Source organism: Ovis aries, chromosome 12 (genome assembly GCF_016772045.2).
Source record: "Ovis aries strain OAR_USU_Benz2616 breed Rambouillet chromosome 12, ARS-UI_Ramb_v3.0, whole genome shotgun sequence".
Classification (NCBI taxonomy): domain Eukaryota; kingdom Metazoa; phylum Chordata; class Mammalia; order Artiodactyla; family Bovidae; genus Ovis; species Ovis aries.
The window spans coordinates 1887769-1911540 of record NC_056065.1 but is presented as its reverse complement, the minus strand read 5'-3'; the positions used below and the strand labels follow the sequence as shown (position 1 = coordinate 1911540).

Here is a 23772-nt window from a genome sequence, read left to right as displayed (position 1 = left end):
CCTGACAGAACTTCTCATTTCTGCCCATTTCAAAGACAGGGTGGGACGGGCGGGGATGATCTAGTGTCACGGAAACTTTGGACGGTAGGGAAGGCTGAATTTTGAAGCTAGGCAGACCAAGCTTTGAATTTTGGCTTTACTCCTTACTAGCTGTGTTCCCTGTGGCCTAACATGGGATTTCAGAACCCGCGTGGCCACGGGTGTTGGTGATGATTCCTCCCATGGGGAAATGAAGCAGTCTAGTCTACAGCATAGCCCTGAATGCTTTCCTGTTGGGGAGCAGGGACTATATTCAATTTCATTTCATAAACACTTAAAAAATATTTGCGTATTTGGCTGCATCGCGTTTTACTTGTGGCACTTGGAATTTTCACTGTGGTTCGCAGGCTCTCTAGTTCTGTCTTGTGGGCTCAGTTGTTCCAGCGCTCGGGCTTAGTTGCTCCTCGGCATGTGGGATCTTAGTTCCCCAACCAGGGATCAAACCTGCAACCCCCCCCGCATTGCATGACAGATTCTTAACCTCTGGACCACGGAAGTCTCTCCATAGACATCTTTTAGCAAAGATATTTCCAGTTCCAAAGAGTCGATGATATTATGTTTTTGAAAAAAGTATCTTGGAAGGAAGCAATATTTAAAAATTCTATTATATTTGGCAATTATCATCAGCTTTATTTATTCATTTTTTAACCCATTCAGGAAACCTTTGTTTAGTCCAGAACTGGAAATAATGGGTGGAGGCAGAAAGCAGGCTGATGGCACTCTTCAGTAGCAGGACAGACTTCAGAGGTAGTGCCTTGTCCTTGTGGGGATCCCTGTGGCACGTTTGTCTTTCCCCAGTGCTGGAGGCAGCTTTTCCTCCTTTGGGTGGGAGAGAAGACTGCTTTGTGTTGAGATCGCTCCTAAACATGGAAGGCTCTGATTCTGGGATCACCAAAATTCCCCAAGAGAGGATAGGGAGTTTTCCCTTCACTAATAAGCAACTGCACGAGAGGTGGGAATTAGAGGGAATTTCCCCCGGGGCTTCCTGACTGCCTTCTCCCTAGCACAGCCCCTTTCATTTGCATCAAACCTTGGCTCTTTCCTCTCCCTAAATGTTTATTACCATCAAAGACTTTGAGCTTGTGTACCCTCTTGCCTTGCTGCACGCCTCAGAGCCAGCTTCTGTCCTGGGTGGATCTGTTCTCTGTATTCCAAACCTTCAGCAGCAGGATGGGGGGTTAACAATCGAGCAACCGTTTATGGCATTCCCACTAGGTGCCAGGCAGTGGTGGGTGTAGAGGACCTGGGAAGGCAAGGTATTGTCCCAGTCCTTGAAAAGCTCGTCTCTCTTTGGGAAATGAGCTTTACACAAGTAAGTCGGTTAAGGGTACAAGGCTCTATGGAACGACAGCGAGTGGTAAAGACAGTGGTAGGGGTGGGTGGGAGAGTACTCGACTAGCTAGTGCTGGGCTGAGGCACCTGGCGAACCAGGCCAGTGCATTTTGGACACTAATTACTGTTGGAGTGAGAGACTGGGGTTGGAGAGACTCAAAGCTGCGGGTATAAGCCTGGTTGCCTGGGACAGTTAATGTTGACATTTACAGAAGTAAGATGACTTATATGGGGAGCCCATTAATAATTAACTCTTTTTATTAAAAAAAATTTTTTTTTACCATGTGTAGGTTATACTTTTCAAAAGTACAGAATAGTATTCCATGAAGAGTTTCTCCCACCTCCTCTCAGATTTAGCCTCAGCTCCCTCCTTGGAGGTGATCACTGTTACCAGTGTCTGCTATGCCCTTCCTGAGATGCTCTAAGCCAGTCTAAGCTATGACCCAGGGACCAAATCTAACCCAACCCCCCACCTAATTTTGTATGAGAAAGACCCAGCAATGACGGTCACACTTAAATGGCTAAAAAAAATGACAGTGGTTTGTGGCGCGTGAAGGTTGCATGAAATTTCAGTGTCTGTGTCCGCGAGCACAGCTTTGTGGCGACACAGCCATGCCCACTTGCTTATACGCATTTGTTTACACACTCTCTCTGGCTGCTTTTGGGCTGCAAAGGCAGAACTGAGTACTTGCGACAGAGACTATAGGGCCCACGAAGCTGAAAATATTTGCCATCTAAGCCTTTACATAAAAAACGTGTTGACCTCTGCTCTAGGCAAACATATATAGGTAGTTACAAATCATTTCTTAACCCAAATAGTAGCACATGAAGCTAAATGTTCTGCCCCTTACTATCTTCAGTTACTGTATCTTGCAGACTGTTCATATCAATACAATAATACAGTCAGTGGGTGGCGAATCTTAATTTGATTTTAGGTATGTGAGTTTAAGGCCAAGACCCTTAGGGAAAATGCTCCATGTCCAGCTGGGCTGAAGCTTGGAGCCTGCAGGTGAAGATGTGAGTGACGTCTGCTGGGAGGACTTCAGCGCAAATCTATGACCTTGGCCTGTAGATCAAAGATTTTCCTTTACAGAAATGAAGCATAACATGCTGAGCACTGTTGAAAGTAAACTGAATGCTAATAGGTTGACATAAAGACAATCAACTGGAAACATTAAGCCAACCCCTGGAGGAACAGTAAGTACTAAAGGCCGTTCAAGCCAGCTGGCAAATGCTACTGTGCAGTCTCGGACGGAAGGGTGCGCGGTGGATCCTTACTGAATGCCTGCTGTATGCCGACCGCCTTATGCATGTTATATATGGAACCGTTACTCTCTCAGGTAGGATTTTTTTTTGCCTCATGTTACAAATGAGGATAAGGCTGACAGGTTTAGTGATTTTTGTCACAATTAGTGGTTCAAGTGATGATCTAGCTGTGTTAAAGCATCTGACTTTTAAAGCTTCTTTCTCTTCTGCTACCCAAGATGCCAAATCTGGCTGGAAGTCATTGCCTAGCTTTGACAAGCCATTTCATCTTCCTGGCCTCGGCTCTCTCATCTGCAAAATGAGCCAGTTGTCACCAGATTTCCCTTCCCACTCTCACCTGGCCTGAATCTGTTACGGCTAAAACATAAGGGAAAGGGGTGACTCTGTAAGAGCCAGATGCAGAAACTTGGAGGACGAGAGGAAGGTGTGGTTAGCAATTAGTATATGCTAGACCAGTTATCTGCAAGCTGATCCTTAGGAGAGTATTATTCCTTGACATGGAGGAAGTCTCCAGAAATCTTTGCTCCTCAACTGGAAACTTCCCAGCCCCCTCGCTGCCGTGACCCTGAGCGTCACTTAAGCACGTGGATTTGAACAGCTGGAGGGGCCGGGCTGGGAGAGCCTGCGGACAGCGCCTGGCAGTGTCTGGGTCCGCATGGCTCCGCTCTGGTCTCGGTTGCCTGGAGGAGCTGCAGCTAGAGGACTGTCTGATGCTCCTGAGCTTCAGGCTGGGTGGGGAGGAGGGGAGCGCGAGGGCGGGTAAGCCATCAGACCCGCGGAGCCGGGGGTGTGAGTGTATTTATATAGCACTGAGCCAACCTGCAGTTTCAGATTTCAGACTCTGCTTCATTGGATAATTTTCCCTGGTTTTCAGTCAATGCTGTAGCAGAGAGAAAGCTGACACCAGAGCCTTCCTGGAAGGCTGGGGAAATTCTGGATTCCCGGGCCCTCTCCTTGTCTCCTTCCTTCTCAAGGGAGGAGCCAGTCTCGGATCAGGAGTGTTGTTAGGATTCTTTCCCAATCAACAGCCTGCGTCTTCCAGCTGGGTCCTGGCTGCCAGTATGGCAGGTAATATCTGGGGTCCCGGGCACCTGGGCTGGGAAGAAATGGGGCTGTCCAAGCCTTCAGGAGAGAGGGCTCGGGGAAGGAGGACACACATGCTGGGCAAAGAGGAGTGGATCACAATAATAGCGATGAGAGAGAGAGAGAGGGGAGTGTCTGTTGGGGGGGAGGCAGGGCAGGGAGGGAGGCAGTGTGTGTGTGTGTGTGTGTGTGTGTGTGTGTGTGTGTAGCACTTCTATTGTTTTTGGAAAGCAAATCATCTTTTACACTTTCTCTTTATTATCATCTCTTTATCTCCTAACAAATAACAGTGTCCTATGAATATCCATCTTCCTTGAGAGTCTCCAATCAAAAAGTTAGAGAAAATTTCTGACTTCCTAGAATGTGAATATTTTTTCACTTGTGGGATTGCAAAGGGAACTTAGGGACATGGAGGTATGTGTCCAGAGGACTCTTGTCCCTAGAGTCAGCCCTGGGTGTTGCAGCCACTTGGAAACATTCCTGGTAGAGCTAACTTGTAAGTCTGTATGGTGGGACGGTTTAAGCAGTATAAATTCCAGCATGGCCTCCATATGGTATTAGGGTGATCCAGCTGAATGAGATCAAAGGTATTAGCGACAAGTGCCAGGAGCACTGTCTTCTCAGAGCCTCAGAATTGGGCAGGATGGAGGCCAATGCCTGGGGTGGAGATGGGGTAGGGGCTTGGCACTCTTCCTGAAACCCAAGTTTGGATGGGGTGGTGATTGGTGAGTCAGACTGGCTGAATTGCGGCTCTGTCTTCCCAGGGTTTGCGTGGTGTTTCTCAATGGCCAGGAGTGGAGATCAGAGACCTGCCTCATACTGGGGCTGGTGGGCGGGCAGCCGGGCCAAGGTGCCAGGGCCTGTCTGTGCAGTGGTGTCCCCTGGGCAGCACGTGCTGTGCGGCAGGGTCTGCAGGAGTGGTGGGCGCTGGCCGGGCCGGGCCAGATGTGGTTTTGAAAAGCGGATTTGGGGTGGTGAGATAAGCATTGGAAGAGGAGTGTGGTGGAGTCTGCTAGAGGCAGACATGGAGTTCTGGAAAGGATCCAGGAGAGGGGACCAGGGAATCTTAGGTTCTGATTCAGTTCAAGGCTGTAGCCAGCCAGAAACCTCAGCTCTCAACATGGATGTGACCTGAAGTGGGTGAGAGAACCACAGTTCGCCTGCTGACTTCTGGACATAATGAGATGGATGGATGAGAGGGGAAGAGGGCTAGGCAAAACACATTTTCAGCTTGAGAAATTATATACTGCAGTTGAGTCTGGGAGGCAATCACACAGTTATTTATTAGGCAGTATAATTAATATGTAGTATAGCCTGGTTATTTTTGAAACTATGGGCATTCAAAAAAACTATTTTTTATTTACATCACCAGCTACTTCCAAATAGAATTTTAGTGGGTTTTTTTTTTTTTTTTCACATTTGGTAGATGGTGCAATGCATCAGTTTGGCCAACAGATAATAATAACCTTTCATTTCATTCACTTGTGTATGGTTTTCCAGCTTGGAGACACTCTCTGGCCCAGTTCAGCAGCTGTTTACCAAGCCCTGTTCTCTTCTAGGTGCTGTGTTAGAGACTGGGTATACAGTCTCTAAGACTTATCTACAGATAAGACCTGGTTCCGCCCTCGAGGATCTCACAGTGGCTGTAACCCTATCAAGAAGACAGAATATCATTCCTATAACATAGATGAGGAGATGGGAGCTAAAAAGTGCTAAGGGACTCAGGGTTAGTCAGCAGGAGGACGAGGATTAGGATAGGAGGCAGCTCCTAATCCCGTGCTCTTTTGGGCTTTCCTCTGCCCCGCAGTAGTCTCAGCTTCCCTCCACTTCATCCCCAACCTTGTCTCCACCAGAGTAATGAGCAAGCAGCCATCGTCTGTGGAAGCCAGCATGGAAAAACTGCTTCCTGGAATGGAGTCGGTCCTCTCTTGGGTCTTGCTTGTGCAACTGAAGTGGCATCAGTGGGTCTGCATGCATGTGAGCTGCTGGCCTGATCCTCTCTGCCACTCCCCAGCAGCTCTTTACTCTTTTCCTTTTCTTTTGGGTGCGCCAGGTCTTCGTTGCTGTGGGCTTTCTCTGGCTGTGGTGCACAGAGGCTATTCTTCACTGCGGTGCACGAGTTTCTCTGAGCAGCGGCTTCTCTTGCTGTGAGCGCAGGCTGTAGGCGCTCAGGCTTTAGGAGTCGTGGCTGGCAGGCTGAGTCGCTCCTCGGCATGTGGAATCTTCCAGGACCAGGCATCGACTCATGTCCCCTGCCCTGGCAGGCAGACTCCTACCCACTCTTCCACCAGGGAAGTTCTCTCTCAGATCATTCTTGACTTTGGGCAGATTATCTTCCTCCCTCTTTTTTCCTGGATTATCTGAACAGACAAGGGGTCAGTAAAATCCAGGAGCTCACGGAAACCTGAGAGACTCTACAAGGAGGTAAAAGCTCACTGAACACCGGATTTATAAAATAATCAACATTGCTTAGTTCTTGGTAGCTGACAGAGTGTATTCACATGAGCAAAGATGCTTGTCGATTCCCCCTCCCTTTCAAGTCTGCCAGCTCTGATTTCCTGGGAAGGTCTGAATCACCAAAGCTTAGGATCATTCTCTTCATTTTTAGGCTTAAGCTGAAAAGGACATAGAGAGGTCATCTGTCCCAGTGATTATCAAATTTTGCTCCGTGACAAGAGTTTTCACCAGTCTGAAATGAAATGAGAAAAGAAAGGGAAGCAAAAATGTATTCAGTTTAAAGGCTTTCTTTTGGGGGCAGGCGATGTACTCAAATATTTATTCTGAGGCTATGGCTTGCTTATTCTTTTCAAGAACTGGTGATGAGTGTAGATGGTAGCTAGGCTTTTTAAATATCCTTATTTGGCAAATTGAAAAATTGGCAACTTTATAGTGGTTCCTTAAATTTCATTTTTTGAAATTTAACTAGTCCATGAAATCAGAAAGTCTTGCCTCCAGGAACGATCTTCTTCAGACAGATGAGACTCTGCCTCCCTGATAGGGGTTCTTCGGGGCAGATTTCTGAAAACTTAGATTCTGATCTTGTCACCACTGTTCTTTCCCTCTGGGTTCTTGGGCCGTGATAAACTCACGTAGCGTCTCGGTTTCTTCATTTTTCCATTGTGGGCGGTTTCTGCCTCCAGGACAAGGTCACCAGCAGAGGAATGTGTTCTCACTTCCTCCTCCCCTTTGTCCGAGAGTCTGAAACTCTCACTTCTCAAAGGGGTTCTGGGATCAGGCCTTGCTGGTTCCTATTCCTATAGTCATTTTTCAGAAATAATGGAAGTCATTCATCTCCTTCGCGTGGAAAAGATGGAGAGGGTTTGTAGTTTGAAATATGGGAGCAGCATGAGGTATATTTTACATCTGAAGTCTTGGTGTGCAGTGTTAATCATCTGGAAACACCTTTTCAACTAGGTGGCCAAGAGACAAGGGCAGTAAAAAGGTCTTGCCATCAGGTTTTGAAATGGTGGATGTCAGCTGGAGCTTCTCGAAATCTGGAGGCTCCTGGAGGCCTTAGACTGCTGGAGTCTTCTACCTTCTGTAGAGTCAGGCCTGAAATAGCAACAGATATGTGGGAATTGAGACTTGTGGCTGGGTGTGCACGTGTGCAGACTTGTAGGAGAGAAGACGTGTAGAGGATAATCAGTTTGAAATCACCCTGGAAATTGAACTGGATGCTCTTTTTTGGGATTTGTTCTAGGACCTTTTTATCCTGAAAGCCCAGGAACCTTTTTGTAGGATAGAATTTTCTGATTTTCCACCCTAATTTTATGTTCTGAAACAAGAACCCTCCTAACCCAGGAAAGCAGTGTTTGGACTTCGGTAGTTGAGCTTGGGAGTGTGGGTAGTAGACTCACCCCAAGCCTCCGTGGGGAGGTGGGAGACGTGGGACAAGCTCCTAAAGGCCGCAGGAGAGCCGCAGGCTCGGAGCCGGAAGACCAAGCCTCGGGGCGAAACCCTCTCAAAAGTTTCTGGATGGTGGTGGGGCAGCGGTACAGCCACCTAGGAACAGCGCTACGGAAAAGCCTGAACCTGTGTCGGATGGTGGACACCACAGCCTTATTCAAGCCAATGGAGAGGGAAAGACAAAGTGGGAAGGAGCAAAGAAGTTCAGATGGGAGATCTCTGCCACCCGCGGAGCTCCCGCTCAGGAGACCCCTCCACGGCCCCTCTGACGGCTCCGCCGAGGTTTGGGGCTGTGGTTCTCTTAGCTCATCTCTGATCACCAGCAATTTTGGCTTTCCCCAAGAGAGCTTTCATGAGGATTTTGTCCTAACTTTGCGTAGATCGAGACACAGAGTCAAGGAGCACAGAGAAATTCTTGGAGATCAGGATCTCTTCTGAGATTTTCAAGCCAAAGGTGAGCGCCGTTCAGCATGCCTTTTTCTGACTGCAAAGGTCAGCAAGATGTGACTGGAGCTTCACAGACGTCCCCATCCTCATCACAGTGACATGATAGAAAGCACTGTCCTTTTTCTGACTACAAAGGTCGACAAGATGTGACTGGAGCTTCACAGACGTCCCCATCCTCGTCACAGTGAAGTGACAGAAAGCAGTATCCGGGCTCCAGGCCACCCTTCCTTTCCACTGACTGCATGACCTTGGGCAATTCAGTCCCTCTCCGGGCCTCAGATTTCTCCCCTGTGAAGCAAGAGGGTTGAATTTGATTGCCACCACCCTACTCATCTTTGCGTGCACCAGTTCTCCTTCTGACCAACAGCCCTATCACTCCGAGAGTCTTCTGTTTTTCTCCGAGATGCAGGTCTGCTGGAAAAGTAGCTTGAGGTGGCAGGATAAGATGAGCTATTTTTGAGACAACAGACCCAGGGTCAGAACTGAGATACCCACTTGGACAAGTGTGCATCAGGATAGGTTAAGTCCTTCACAGTCATTAGTAAGCCCCTGAAATGTATGGCTAGAGCCAAGGGACCTGCGAATAACAGTTGCCCAATATTGCTCACAGTTATGGGCCAGGGTTCTCTGCTATTTTAAAAGCCTCCTGGGGTCATGAAACAGCATTAGCGAAACATGCCAAACCTGTTCCACTGAGTGTCAGGCATCTGCTTCTCATCCAGAGTGTCCATCTTCGTCATTTCTCTCACACTCAGCATCTTTTCTTCCTTTAGCCCAATTCCCCACACTCTTTGGCTCTCTCTACCCCTTAGCATTCCCCAAGTCTCTCACTCCTTCCCCTGAGAACGCCTCTGGGGAGGAGGTAGCAGAGGTGAAACTGCAGGGCAGTGGTAGTGGAGAAAGTGCCAGAAGCCCAGTGAGGTGGGGAGGAGATAGCAGAGGTGAAACTGCGGGGCAGTGGTAGTGGAGAAAGTGCCAGAAGCCCAATGAGGTGGGGAGGTGGAAGCATATTTGGAATATTCAGGCATGTCTATACCTGAAGCCAGTCAAATACCAGCACGCTGCCTCTGCCAGCTCTGCTGGGGTGGAAAAGCAGCAGATTCCCATGGGCTCATGGGCTGGTCTTTGGATCCTCTCCCTTCCCCATGCTAACTTATGTTGCAGAAAGCTGGCTCCAGGCTGCAGGAACCCAGGGACCCAGAAGAGATTCAGATTGTGGCAAGGCAAAAGCTTTCCGTATTTGTCAACATCTTTAGCGTAAATAACCCTGATGGCTTTCCTGAGCCACCTGACTTCAGGGGCTGGAGGAGGAGCTCAGATAGCTCCAAAACTCATCATCTGAAACGCCTGGGGCCTGTGGATTTCAGAATGGTAACATGATGCACACACTATGTATTACATAAAAACCTCCGGCAGAGTCTGGAACAGCTCCAAAATCACACACATTAATATTTCTGCAGCAAGATGTGTCTAAAGAATCACACAAGTGGGATTTTTTAAAAAGGCTAAAATGAGTCTCATGCCAGTTCAAGTGATGCTACCAACTAGGTTTGAGTCAGGCTGGGTTCTGCCATCCATCTAGTTATGTAAAAACTTTAAATTTTCAGATATTTGTGGATTTGGGAATGTAATTAAGGCACTGCAATTCTATACTGCCTCATATGAGGTAGAATTAGCATTCCCATTTTACCGATGCGGAAACTAAGGCTCAGAGAGCATCAGTAGCTTGTCTAATGCCATTTGGCGGATAAGTGGATTCCAATCAGAGCTGACCTGTGATTCCGTACTGCCCCTGTTCATCTCCAGAGACAAGCTGTTTCCTCCGAGGTAGGGCGCACTTTACCTTTAGGAGTGACTGAAGGAGAGTTGGGAGTGTGTGGGTGGGGGGTGAGCGCTGACTTTGGCATCTTCCCTGATTAGGAATGCTTTTCCTGCACATCTGATAGGGATCATTTACTGACTTGTTCTTATTTATACTTTGACTTCTGGGATCCCAGTAAGCTAAGGTCTCCGAAGAGACGAAGCTAAAGTTCAGTCAATTTTGTGGCTTACAAGAAGAATCCAGCTGGCTTCATCGGGGCTGTGAGAGCCAAGAACAAATGGGGTCAAGTTGGGTTTAGTGAGAGAAGCATCACCGCAGTGGAAACGACTCTGTGCAGAACCAATGGGATGCAGTGCTTTCCGCTTCCCCACCCATCACCTGCTGCAGAAGCCTTGCCTTGAGCAGAGACCCATTTGAGAGGACTGTCTGGAAGGATAACAAACTCCAGATGAGGGTGAGAGTGGTATGCAGCTTGAAGTAAGGAGAATTCAACTAGGAGGGTCTCACTGGTCTTCATTAGTGATGTGAAAAAAAGGTCAAAGGAAGAGCTAATTCAATTTAGTGAAGATAGACCACATGCTTTTTAACACTTCATTGGAAAGATGACCGTTGGTCTGTTGTCTGGGCAGTGACGTGCGTAACCTCCCTCCCCTGCCTTCTACCTGCTGTCAGACAGTGCCTGCTACTCCTGGGTCACCTCTCGGACAGGTGAGATTTGAGCTCTTATTATGCAGGCACACAGGAGCCCGCGGCGTCCTGTGCTGTCAGAAGCTTTCGTCCGTGAATTCTAAGCAGCTCGCAGGTCAGCCGCTCTGTCTGGGGAGTGGCCTGTGCTGTGTGCGTCCTTCCCTAGGAAGCTACCCGTTAGGAAGAGTGGTAGGTTCGTTGCCATAGTAACAAGGAACATCTGCTCCGGCCAACTAGAGAACAGAGAAGATATTCTTAAAGGGACCGTTAGCTCATGGATTTGGTGGCAGGTAAGTAAATGTTCTAAAGAAGGCCTGAAGGACAGAGCAGACCCCTTAGTCTGAGAGAGCTGTGAGGCTCTAAGGTGGCAGAGGACCCTCGTTTGCTTTGGAAAGGGCAGAGAAAGGATATAAACTTTCTTCTCTCCTGAATGACGAATGTCCCCTGGGAACATGCTCCCAGACCCCTGGCCCATCCATCAGCAGAGGTGGCCTTCCACCTTCACTAGGGCCTTAGTTCACCCATGTGGCCCGCACTTCTGTTGCCAGCTCTCTAAACATCCTAGGAGCTTTTCCTAAAGTGGGAGGCAGCGAATCCACCTGCTTTCTCTGACCCCTGTCTCCACTGCGTCCTCCTGCATGGCCTTCTAGGCCAGCTCAGGTCTTACCGGCACTGTGTTCTGCTACCCTTGGGCAAACTCCTTGGCCCTTTTCCTTCCTCTTCCTTCCTTTTCTCCCTCACGCCAACCACGTCTATGGAGTTTAGATGCTGGATCCTCGAGAATTCATCTTGTCTCTCTTCCTGATGTTAGTTATAACTTTCGAGTATGTTACTGCTGCTGCTGCCGCTGCTAAGTCACTTCAGTTGTGTCCAACTCTGTGCGACCCCATAGACGGCAGCCCACCAGGCTCCCCCGTCCCTGGGATTCTCCAGGCAAGAACACTGGAGTGGGTTCCCATTTCCTTCTCCAATGCATGAAAGTGAAAAGTGAAAGTGAAGTCGCTCAGTCGTGTCCGACTCTTCTCGACCCCATGGACTGTAGCCCACCAGGCTCCTCCATCCATGGGATTTTCCAGGCAAGAGTACTGGAGTGGGGTGCCATTGCCTTCTCCATGGCGAGTATGTTACTGGAACTGCTCAAAGAACTTTAAGTCCCAAGGAGATTGTATTGGAAAGTTCAGAGGAATGGCTGGGCTGCAGGAACAAGCTAGAATCAAGAAGCTGGCTGGTGCCAAGTGTGGCCTTGCCCTTTGTCCCTCTTCATGGGCTGGCTTCAGGCTCTTCTCCCTGCAGGGCTGTGCTGGCTCCGTGTCAGTCTAAAGAGACGGCTTCTCACAGCTCCCTTGTGTACATGTTACCTGAAGAATGGCTGATCTTTTTTTTTTTTTTTCTCAATTCCAGTTCCCATCTGTGGAAAGGTGTTTTGGCTGAGCTGGGGTTGGGTGGCTACCTGGAACCCGGAGAGTGGCATGAGGTTGCAGGAACATGGCTATTAACCGCTGTAACTCTGTAGTATCGGGGTGGAGGGGCAGTGTTGAGAAAGGGATGGGTCCTTTCTATCACCGATAGCCTTCCCTGGACCTCCAACCCCAGAGGCGTTTGATCTGGAGAGTTTATACACCCCAGTATCCTTTGTCCAGCTCTTTCCCCACCTGTCTACAAGGCTGCCGAGGCCTAGTAGGTGGTAACGGCAGTGTGGCTGAAGAGGCCGAGGCATGGCTGTCCTTTCCATCCCCTGCGGGAGGACAAAGTGTGGAACCTGAATCTCGAAGGCCATTCAGGGCCCCGCCCTCCCCAGGTAACACTCCTATCCCTTTAGTACAGTCCTTCATGAAAGATTTTATTGTTTCGTCAGACGCTAGGGAGTCAGGGTCTAAAAGCCGCACATCAAAAGCTCATCACTGCTTCTGCCTTCAGTCTCTGATATTCTTGTTGAGTCCGCTGTCCCCCATTCCATCTTGGGCTTGTGGGAGGACCGATGCCATCTTGTTTGGGTTAGTGTTGACACAGGGACCATGACATCACCACCTTGCGTGAGACAACAGGGTGGATAGGCCAGGGTGTATGGGATTGGGAACCATCTCTGGCTGGCTGTTGCCCTTCATCCAAATGGACTCCAAAGAAAACACAACGAGGGGTCAGGTTTGTCTAAGGTCTTCGTAGTGCTGTGCCTCCTTCATGCTCTCCTCTGCCAAAAGCCTCACCTCCACCCACAGTGATGGCAGACAGGCCAGAAGTGCGGGGGGCTGGAAGGGGTGGGCGTGGGGGGGTGGTGGCCCTACCTGGATCTGCTCGGGGAGGGGTGTGCTGGAGGGCAGGGGGAAACTGAGCCCTCCCCTGCTCCCGCTTGACGTCCCTGGAGCCTGGGAGCTGGGGGTGCCTCTGGGTGGAGAGGGAGGGCCTGCAGGGTCCCAAGGGCTGAGCTATTTCTGTAACCCAGAACACATATGCCACAGCCGCAGAGAAGGTCAAACTCTGGGCACAGGGCTGGAATGCAGGAGCCAGGCAGCGGGGGGAGCTGCGCTTGCACCCCTCTTGGCAGCTCAGCCGGCCCCTGCATTGCTCCCTGGGGAAGGCCCCTCCTGGCAGCTCAGCCGGCCCCTGCATTGCTCCCTGGGGAAGGTGCGTTACCCAGAGCAGAGTGCATGGTGTGGGGAGGGACGGTGGCCGTGATGCTGGTGCAGTGCTTTGGAGGGGGTTTGGGGAGTGGCACAAAATCCAAATACTCATTGCACTGGGGTGGGGAGGAATTTAATTCCAGGGTGTGGGGACTCTATTTCATGCGCTCTGCCATGGAAAAATCAGGTCAGGCAAAGCCCTGTGTGAAGGGAAAGAGAAACAGTGCCGAGGCTGGGACAAGCACAGGTATGTGAGTTGCGCCTGTGTTCAGAGATCCAGACAGACAGACGTGGGGTCAGTTTACGAGAAGCAGGGTCAGCCTCTGTCCACTTAGTGTGAGCCTCCCACCCACACCGGCCCTGTCCAAGGCCCCTCTTCACTTGAGTTTGTGGTCCTTTCTTTCGAAAGCGCTGCCCCCGTTGGAGGCGTTTCGGGGCCCACTCACCTGGCTCGCCCCTGCGTCCCGGGCGCCAGCACGCGCGCCGCCCTTCGCCCCGCCTGCCGCGGCACGCGCCCTTCCTCCTGCAGATGGTGCCCGCTGTCCTCCACGCTGTGCCCTCATCCTCACACGTGCTTGTGTGTGGTTTGGGGCTTCTAGGGTTTCTGTTTATAGTTAGAAAATCGCCCTGCTCCAGCTGCTGCCTTTGTCGCAAGAGAACCATCTTCCTGGCTGGATCTGACCGCCGCGTGACCCTTGGGCGCCCTGCCCGTGGTCCGCGCCCTTTCAGCCCCCCGCTGCGTGTCTGCTGGCTTATCTGCCTTGTGCTGTAGGCTCCTCAGCCGGAGGACCCTGAGACCAGGAGCGTGCTGCAGAGGGCCTCAGGCGTTCCTGGACGGGTAATCTTTCACACCTCCTTTGTCCGGCTCTTTCCTGAAGTGCCCAGGACTCAGTGGCCTCTTGTACGCTCTCATTAACTCTGCGGACAAGGTGGCTCCCCGCTCAGGCCCGGTGGGCCCCAAGGGGCAAGCACTTGCCCACATTATACAGCTGCATGGCTGACTACCAGCACCAGAGCTTGAGTCTTCCCAGACAACTCCTCCAGCCCAGGGATGTGGCCCCGAGATTGACTTGCTGTTTAACTTCCGAGTGTGACATGACATAGAAAAACAAGATCCCCTCCTCGTCCAGAGCATGATAGGACCGGCCTCCGTCCTCTCTGAGATTCTTAGGTGTCGATTTTGCTGGCTCCTGAGGGTAAGGTGTCTGCCTCAGATGATTACAAGTGGTCTGAGGTGGGTGAGGGCTTCAAGGCATTCTTAACTAGGTTGAGAATATTCAAAATACTATCTTGATGGATAACTTCTTTAGGAGCAGTTGTTAAGCATTTGTCTTCATGTGTCAAAGTACTGAGGGGTTTTATAGTCAGAAATTAGGCCATCTTCCTATGAGCGAATGATCTGAGGCAGGGGCAGATAGTAATGATTTCTGGCATTTATTGAAACATTGCGAGGTCTGGGTCTCTCAAATTCTCTGCTTGTATAATCTCATTTAATCCTATGACAAACCCTTGAGGTAGCAGTTTATATTATCCCTGTTTGCAGATGGGGAGATGAAAGCACAGAAAGGTTGTCACTCACTCAGAGCCCTTAGGTAATAACTGGTGCCGTCAGATTGGAATTGGGGCGGTCTGACTTTAGAGCCAAAAATCCCTTGGCCAATGCAGATTCAACTCCGCAAAAATAAACTAAAGGGTTAGTTTGTAGGATGATGCATGAGAAGGGAATTTCAAGTTGCACAACAAACTGGAGTGGGAAAAGAGCTGGCTTTGGGCTGTGTCCCGGGCCCTCGCCCTGGCTTTCCCGTTTCCAGGCCGCCTAGAGCTGATTCCCTGGTGGCTCAGCTTCCTCCTCTGCAAGTGCCAGGCAGTGGTGCCTGCCTCAGGAGGCTGAGCAGAGGACGTGCTAGTTTCACGGCCTGGGTCAGTGTTAATTTCCTCTCTTTTCGGTGCCAGTTGTCAAGTCTTCCTGGAGCGAGTGAGCAGTGATTTGAGAATTCAAGGTTAATTCTTCTTTTGAGAAGCAAATGTCTAACCAGCCCTCCAAGACCTGATGATCTGCACAAAACTTCCGGCCATTACCATTTCCTAGTGGTCCCTGCTGGGACTGCCTGGAATTGGAGGAAAGACAGGCTGGATAGAGAGGGGTGTTTGGCTTAATGTAGCTCTCCGGCCGCCGTCACCCTCTGACCCTTATCACTTTATTTTTTCCTTTTAAAAACAAGGACATTCTCTTACATAAACCCAGTACAGTGAGCAAATTCAGGAAACAACATTGATACATTACTATTATCTAGTAGACAGGCCGTATTCAGTTTCACCAGTTGCCCTAATAATGTCATTGGAATCTAATCCAGGAGCATGTCTCTGCTCCTCTTTAATCTGGAATAATTCCTCAGCCTTTCTTTGTTTTTTTTTCATGCACTGAGGTTTTTTGAGGAGTGCAGACCTCTGCCTGGTCCTTTCCGGGCCTTGTCCAGTCTCCCTATCTCTCTCCCAGTCTCTCCAGTCTCATCCCTGAGCAGGGCTGAGTAGGGTAAGGTGGTTGAGGCAGTCTCCTTAGGCACAGCATTTAAGAGGCTGCCAGAAAACTCAGTAATCAAGGTAAATAGCATTTATTGCAATATTAAAAGAAATCAAAATCAGTGCGAAAATTTCATGAAGGACAAAATATCAACATTTTCAGTAACAACAAAATCAGTAACAGTGCTACTCTAAGCCGTGTTGGAGCCTCAGGCGAATTGGAAATTGTGTCCTACTAATCTGGTCTATGGGGTCGCACAGGGTCGGACACGACTGAAGCGACTTAGCAGCAGCAGCAGCAATCTGGTCTTTATTTAAAATACTTCATGTATTATGGATTTTTTGCACTAATTTTTATTCCAAAATACTGTATAAAACTTTTATCAAACTTGATCACTGAGGTTTTAGATGCCTCTTACGTTTTGCACCTTGCAGCGTGGATTTCCGCCCTCCCATCACCCTGTCCTCAAAACAAGGGAGAGAGGAGGGGGGCTCCCAGCCCCGGCAGAGCAGGGGGGCCAGAAGAAGAGGGAAAGGAGGCGCAGGGCCTGGAGCCCTCTAACAGCTTCCAGCTGCTTCTGCATCCACCAGACTTCCCGGCTTGGGAGTGGTGTTGGGTTGGTTTCCCCTCCTCTCTCATCGGATACGTGGTCTGATTAGGCCCTCAGATCCCCTCATCTCCCCCAGTCTAGCCTGTCTTAGTGCTGCGTGCTTCCCCGTGGTTGAGCTGATTATGACCGGAGACCTGCCCCGTTTTCCTCCATCCTGGGGTCCCTTCCGGTCTACCACTTGTGCTCTGCGAGAGTGTCTGCTCAGCGTGGGGCGAGCACCCCGGTGCTGGGAGCCGAGCCAGGGCTGAGGGACGGGCGGGGTGCCCCCAGGCTGCGGGCAGACCACAGTTAGCAGGAAGAGCTCCACGCTGAGGGTAAGGGACTCTGTAGGAGGTGGGTGGTCTTAGTCAAGACCTTTACTTCTGTGAGCCTCAGGCTTTCTGTTTGTATGTTTTTTTTTGTAAAATGAGAGTGTTAATATTTTTCTGCCTACCTTATAGAACCATTAAAAAATCAAGTGAGATGATAAGGAGAGGACTTTGTGAACAGGGTTTTATTTGATATTTTCCCTTCTGTCATAAAACAAACAATTATTTTTATAAAGATGATCTTCAGGTCTGCCGCATTATTTGACCTAAATCCAGGAGAGAGGTCCAGGCTGATTCAAGGCCACGTCCGTACCTGTCTTTAACCAGCCGACTAAAGCTGGTCACTAGGGAAGCTGGAATCCCCACCCACCCCGCCACACCCCTACCTGCCCAGATCCATCACAGCATAAAACACAGTGGATGAGGCCCAGGGGTAGGTGGTTTTTTTTTTTAATGTCTCATCTGAAGACTTTTCTTTTTTTTAAAATCTTTATAGAGGTACAATTGATTTATGATAACTGTTGAAGGGGTAAAATTTGATGAATTTTTTTGAAACTGTAGCTACAATTAGGACAGTACACCTGTAGCTGCTGCTGCTGCTGCTGCTAAATCGCTTCAGTCGTGTCTGACTCTTAGTGGCCCCATGGACCACAGCCTGCCAGGCTCCTCCGTCCATGGGATTTTCCAGGCAAGAGTACTGGTGTGGGTTGCCATTGCCTTCTCAGACAATGTATCTATCACTCCCCAAAGTCTCTTCCTGCCTTTTTGAAAACCCTCTGTCTACCTCATCCCCATACAACTGCTGATTTGCTTTCTGCCATTATAAATTAGTTTACCTTTGTAAGGGTTTTATATAATGGAACCATAAAGTATACATTTTTTATTTGGGGGGAGTTTGGCTTCTTTCACTCAACACGATTATTTTCAGATGCATCTATGTTGTTATGTATATCAATAATTCATTTCTTTTTATTGTTGAGTCATGTTCCATTGTATGGATGGTATACATATTGTATTCTCCTGTTCGTGGACATTTGAGTTTCTTGCAGTTTGGGGCTCTTACAAACAAACTTCTATGAACATTTATTTGTGTTCAAATCTTTGTGTGGACATATATTTTCATTTCTTTTGGATAAATGCCTAGGAATCAATGTATGTTAAACTGCATGGAAAAGTTTGGCAGTTTCTTAAAAAGATAAACAAAGTGGAAGTACCATTTACAGCCTTATCAGCAGGGTATGACTTTCAGTTCATTTACATTTTTGTCAACATTTGGTATGATTAGTCTTAATTTTAGCAGTTCTGGTGGGTGTATGTAGTGTTAGCTCATTGTGGATTCAATTTGCATTTCCCTAATGACTAATGATGCTGGAGGGATTGGGGGCACAAGGAGAAGGACGACAGAGGCTGAGATGGCTGGGTGGCATCACGGACTCGATGGGCGTGAGTCTGAGTGAACTCCGGGAGTTGGTGATGGACAGGGAGGCCTGGCGTGCTGCGATTCATGGGGTCGCAAAGAGTCGGACACGACTGGGCGAGTGAACTGAATTGAACTGAGTGACTAATGATGTTGAGCCGGTTTTCCTGTACTTTATTTAACATAGAGTATGCTCTTTGGTGTAGTGTCTGTCTAAATCTTCTGCACATTAATGGACTTCCCTGGTAGCTCAGCTGGTAAAGAATCCGCCTGCAGTGCAGGAGACCGGTTCGATTTCCGGGTCAGGAAAACCCCCTGGAGAAGGGATAGGCTACCCACTCCAGTATTCTGGCCTGGAGAATTCCCGTGGGGTCGTGAAGAGTGGGACGGGACTGAGTGCCTTTCACTTTCGCGTTGCTGTCTTGATATTTAGTTGTAAGAGTTCTTTATATATTCCAGATGAAAGTCTTATGTCGCATGTTTTGCGAATATTTTCTCTAGTTTATGGCTTACCCTTTTATTTTTGTAACAACATGTTTTGAAAAGTAAAGCCTTTTGTTTCAATGAAGTTTGATTTCTTGATGTTTTGTTTAAAACTGGTGCATCTTATGTCTTATTTAAGAAATTTGCCAAACCAAAAGCCACTTAGGAGTTTTTCCTATGTTTTCTTCTAGAAATCTTATAGTTTAAGCTTTTCATTTTAGGCCCTGGTCCATTTTAAGTTAATTTTTAATGGTAAAGTCAAGGCATTTTGTTTTCGCTTTCGGTATATGGACCTCTAGATTTTCTAAAAGACTGTCATTCCCCCATTGACTTGCCCTTATGCTTCTGCAGAAAACCAGCTGACCATATATGAATGGGTTTATTCCTAGACTCTATTCCGTTCAGCTTATCTGTACATGCGTCTTTATGCAGATACCACATTGTCTTGACTACTGTAGATTCTAACCTTGAACTCAGATAATCTAAGACTTCTAACTTCATTCTTCTTTCTGTAACTTTTGGGGGTTATTATAGGTCCTTTTAATTTCTGTATGAATTTCAGAGCACCTGTATCAATTTTTACAGATAACCTATTGGGATTGTATTGACTCTATAGGAAAATTAGTGGAGAATTGATATTCTAACAATGTTTAATTTTCTTTTCCATACAAACAGTGTATCTGCCTTTTATTTGGATTTTATTTAATTTTTCTCAGTAGTATTTTACAGTTTTTGGTATATAGGTCTTGCACATCTGTTGGCAAATTTATTCCTAAACATTTCATATTTTTTACCCTGTTGTATGTAGTATTTTTAAAATTTCAATTTTTCACTGCTACTAGTATATAGAAATAGAACTGATTTTTCTATGTTGACTTTATATCCTGAGCCCCCGTCCCCCTTTAAAACTCAGTCTCACAGAGTGGGAACCTTTAAACACTGAGATGCGGGGCTTTTACATGATATGATAAGCATCTACAACACAGGCACAAGCGTCAGCATCCTTTCCCGTTTTAAGCTGATCGCACTCTAGCAGTCCTGCAGCCGGCTGTGGCTCTAAAGGACGTGAGCGGGGAGCGGCTGGTGAACCTGACTCTAGGCAGCGCGACACCAGGTTTCCGGGAGTATTCCTGAGAGGGGACGCGGCAGGCTGGGAATGCTCGCAGCCCCTTTAAGAGACCAGGGCCAACCCGCCATCAGGCAGCTGGGAAGGCAGCCCAGGAGATAAGAAGGGGCCCCCCCGGTAGATTTAAGCCGGGGCCTTGAGCCACAGCGACTGGACTACTGACAGACAAGAACAGAGGGTGGTGAGAGGAGATGGAGCCACTAGACCCAGGCTGGTACGAGCTGGAGCAGCACCACCCACTGGGGCCAGAAAGAAGAAGGGGGTATTAACTGTGGGTGTGCAGAGAGAGGGCGCTGACGTTCTCCAGCATAGCTTATCATGTTTATGGTTGTGGTTTAAAAACCCTACTAGACTACTTCAAGGCTTTATGTGTAGTAACAGTTCAATAAATACTTAAATTGAAATAAATAAATATTGAGCCCTATATGCTATGCTCCCTCTGCTGATGTCCTTATGCTACAGCATACAGTGAGATCCTCGTTTATAGGGTTTGGAGACTACCTGGTTTCTTGCTCAAACTAGAAAAATTCTGGCAAGGATTTACTCTGAAAAGCCCGGAGCTGCTCATTTGCACATATCTGCATAGATTTGCATAAGCCCTACATGTAGATACTTTCATGCTGGATTTAGATTCTCCCAAATCAGTTGCCTGTTTTCAAAGGGAAAAAGAGGTACTTTGTCTCTGCTCATTCCTGCTCACCTTTCTTTTGCATCCACCAAAGATGCAAAAATGATTTCTGCAACTCTGAAAGATTAAAGAAGATTACCTGTGCCCCACAGTTTGTGTAGATACAACCAGTCTTTCGCCTGTCAAGTTATTTTCCTTTCTCATTTCTGTAACAGTTCCTAGCTCCAAACTCCTGGGTGAGTCAGGGAATCATTAAGGCAAAAAAAACCCTCTAGCTCAACAGCCAGGAGCTGAAATTGCCTAGAAGCCTTCCAGGCTTCCACCCTGTACCTGGACAGGGAGGCTAGAGGCGCTTAGCTGACCTGAAGCCCGCCTTCCCACTGTTTCCTGGCCCAGGGCTAGGCATGTTAGGACTACCTTTGTCTGTTCTGTCTCCTCCAGGAATAAATAAAAATATCATCCCCTCCCCCCTGATCCTGCTCCTCTATTGGCCTGCTAGGCAAATATTTCATAATGTGGGCTCATCCAATTGGGCATCGTGCCAGGACCAAGCGCCTCAGGTTGCCAGTGTGCTCCAATCAGGCAGGGCAGCCTGGGTGGGACTAGAGGGCTCCTGCTCTCCACATGGGAGGCAGCGGCATTACTCAGGTGGATGGCATCAAGGCAGGAGTTCCTGCTTTCTCGGAGCTGGGAAGAGGGGACGGGGCTGTCCATCAGCCAGCTGGAGGCGGCCAGCACTGAAGGGGTTAAAGCCAGTCAGCATGTGCGGCTGTTAATGATTGCTACCCACCAGGGCCCGATGAGTGTTAAAGGAGAGCCTTTTCCCTATTCCTGATTGTGAAAGGAGTCAGAGCAGAGGGCATCGCAGAGACGAGCTGGTGAGTGGTCCTCTGTCTCGCTGTCTGTTTGTCTGGGAGGCTCTGGAGCAAGTAAGGGAGCTCCAGTATTCCCATACCATCAGCTGGAGTGGGCTTTGTTACAGCTGGGTGCACATTCTCAGTGTGGGGCCAGATTTCAGTATCACCCCTATTTATTAGAAGGAAATCTTCAGGGTTCTCTTGGTCCAAGGGGGTGAACCCCTTGGCAGAGATGCCAGAAATACAAGTCATTGTCTGCCCCGCTGCAGAGACAATGGTTTTGTGTGTCCCTCTGCATGCAGAGCTGGAGCCCGGCTCCCCCCGCTCCCTGAGCCATTGTCTCCAGAGCCGGGGACTCAGGAGCTCTGGGCAGAAGTGCCATCGGCCTCCTCGCAGCCAGTTCCTGGGCCCAGCACTGAAGGAAGGCGGCGAGGGCTCAGCCAGAGGAAACTGGCATAGCTGGGTCCTGCCTTTTATCCCTTTTACCGCACGTCAAGTATGGAGAGGTGGGCGGCAGGATCAAGGAGGGGGTGCGGAATAGAGAGTTGGCGTGGGACTCAACTCCTCAGAAGACAAAGTTTGTCATTTGGGAGCAACAGAAATCCAGGAAGAGAGAAAGCCAGTCTTCTGGGTTTAGATACCCCTTTCCCCAAACTGCCAACTCAGGACCCTCATTCCTTCTAAATATTGGGCTCTTTGACCGAGGCACCTTCTCACGTCAGGTCAGACTTCTGCAGACAGTGTGGACAAGAGTTTCTTGGCTTTGTCGGTGGAGTGCTAAGACGGACTTGTCTCAGCTGATGGGGTGTGTGTGTGTGTGTGTGTGTGTACTCTTGCGTGTACAAAAAATGAAAGCCTGATTTGTCTCCAGAGCAGAAATGTTGACTTTACCCCCCTCGTAGCCAGAAGCCCTTTTGTCCCCTGCCTCTTTCTTGGGAGGAAAAAGGTTCGATGACATAATGGTAATGGTAGGCGGCCCTGGAGGGGTCTGTCCGGTAGGAACAGAGGACTCCCTGTGCCGGTCCTGAAGGCAGGTTTGAAAGATAAGGCAAGTCCAACCCTCTGGCTTTCAGCTGTGGTGCTTCCTCCAGCTAAGCTGTCCACAGGCAAACAGAGACCAGGCAGGAGAAGGGGCGGTGCCAGCTACCAGCCCCGGCGGGCAGGAGCGGAAGCAGCCGTGTTTCTGGGCATGCAAGCCAAGAAAGAGGGGAAAGTAGGAACTGGGAGAGGAGCTGCCCCTTCTGGTGTTCTGCCTTGTGCTAAGAGTTAGCCGCAAGGATGACTAGCCGCCCTCCATCCTCGAACTTCCAGAGGCACCACAGAGCAATCGGTGTTCCCAGGCAGGGCAGTCTTCATGGACACAACCTGGTATGGCCCTGGATCCCCAGAAGGGCTTGGTTTAATGCTCTCCTGTCACCATCCTGAACTTCATAATTTTTGAGCAAGGAGCTCTGCCTTTTATTTTGCTCTGTGTGTGTGAGAAGTTGCTCAATCATGTCCGACTCTTTGCGGCCCCGTGGACTGTAGCCTGCCAGTCTCCTCTGTCCATGGGATTCTCCAGGCAAGAATACAGGAGTGGGTTGCCATTTCCTTCTCCAGGGGATCTTCCCCACCCAGGGATCGAACCCGGGTCTCCTGCATTGCAGGCAGGCGCTTTATCCTCTGGGCCACCAGGGAAGCCTTATTTTGCTCTGAGGCCCTCGAATTATGTAGCTGCACTATTCCCAGACCAGCCACAAGGAGCAGCATCACGTGCTCCAAAAGGTGTTCAAGGGATGGTGTTCACGTGCTTCAGAAGGCTCAGGCAGACTCACCTGTTACTCAGGTGTCCCTTACCAAGCCTGCCTTCCATCCTGACCAGGACCAAGCCCAGCATCCCTTTTGTCGTCTCCAAAGCACGTGTGTCTTGTCTCAGCATCCCCACCGAGGCCTCCTTCAAGGCTACTGCATGGCAGGGGGACAGGCAGGGGCCCGCAGTGTCCCTCCCCAGGTTCCCTCATCCACTTTCCTTTCTTCCCAAGCTCCTCTGTCCCTTGTCTGGGCTCCAGGCAGGGTCTGGGCCTGGGAACACCTCTCCCATTCCTCTGAGGCCTTCTCCCATCCCTGCTCTAAGCCAGTTATCAATGGACACACTCTGGCACCTGCTTCGGGTGCTGTTTGTTTAAGAACAGACTGTACCCCTGGGATTAGCACAGGTTCCAGGCTGGGTGGGGACAGGAAGGTGCAAGGGAAGGAAGACCCTGAGCCTGCTGTCTTCCCTGCAGTTCCTTTCCCTCTCTTCCGCCCTGTGGAGGCAGGACAAGGCAGACCCTGCAGGCCAGCTGTCCCGTCTTCCCCCTCCAGCCTCACCAGCAGCTGGCGAACCCAAGAAGGAGAAGGAGGCAGGAAGGAGGGCTGTTTCTTGCTCTTTTCCCTTTGCCAACTGCTGTGATCCTCTTTGTAACTTTTCTCAATTGCCTCTCCCAGGGCCTAGCCCGCTGGGGCTGTTAGTAACCATATTTTCAAACCCTGGAGGAGTCTTAGTGCATCTATTTTAAAATGATAGATATCCACGTTAATTCTGATTGGACTTTCAGGTGTATCCTTTGATTTTAGATGTTTAACTTTTTTGCTATCATTGTT

The 23772-nt window shown here is 49.2% G+C and overlaps 1 protein-coding gene across 14 annotated transcripts in view; it reads left to right on the top strand.

The window, feature by feature from the left end:
* PLEKHA6 (pleckstrin homology domain containing A6) overlaps positions 1-23772 on the top strand; it is a 143073-nt gene that overhangs the window by 62909 nt on the left and 56392 nt on the right. For 2 of the 14 annotated variants that reach the window (XM_042256924.2, XM_042256922.2), the window contains exon 1: positions 3657-21171. The exons of 11 other annotated variants lie outside the window; for them this stretch is intronic. The gene's annotated coding sequence lies outside the window, so the exon portion shown is untranslated. Of the gene's footprint in view, positions 1-3466; positions 21172-23772 lie in introns of those variants that run through there. One more of the 14 variants, XM_042256925.1, reaches the window with a different exon arrangement.